We start from the raw sequence: 265 nt of genomic DNA, 5'->3' as shown, positions 1-265 counted from the left end.
ACCGAACGTAATGTAAAAAGCACCGAACGTAATGTAAAAAGCACCGAACGTAATGTAAAAGCACCGAAAAAGGGCCGAATAACAAATGCGCCGAACGGAAAAGAGCCACCAAAGGCAGTAACCGCGTTCCATACAACGCTGGCTAGGCCTAGCCTTACCTCGATTTTAGGTTCTGTTATCACACATAAAAACGGCCGACATGATATTTTCCGTTGCTAGTATTGACACTTGTGAAATATAATATTTCATAGGAATTATTTCAAAT

Source organism: Anneissia japonica, unplaced genomic scaffold (genome assembly GCF_011630105.1).
Source record: "Anneissia japonica isolate Jap-2015-1 unplaced genomic scaffold, ASM1163010v1 scaffold11151_len745516_cov174, whole genome shotgun sequence".
In the NCBI taxonomy this organism is placed as follows: Eukaryota; Metazoa; Echinodermata; class Crinoidea; order Comatulida; family Comatulidae; genus Anneissia; species Anneissia japonica.
The sequence above is the reverse complement of the archived record's forward strand: the minus strand, read 5'-3'. Positions refer to the sequence as shown.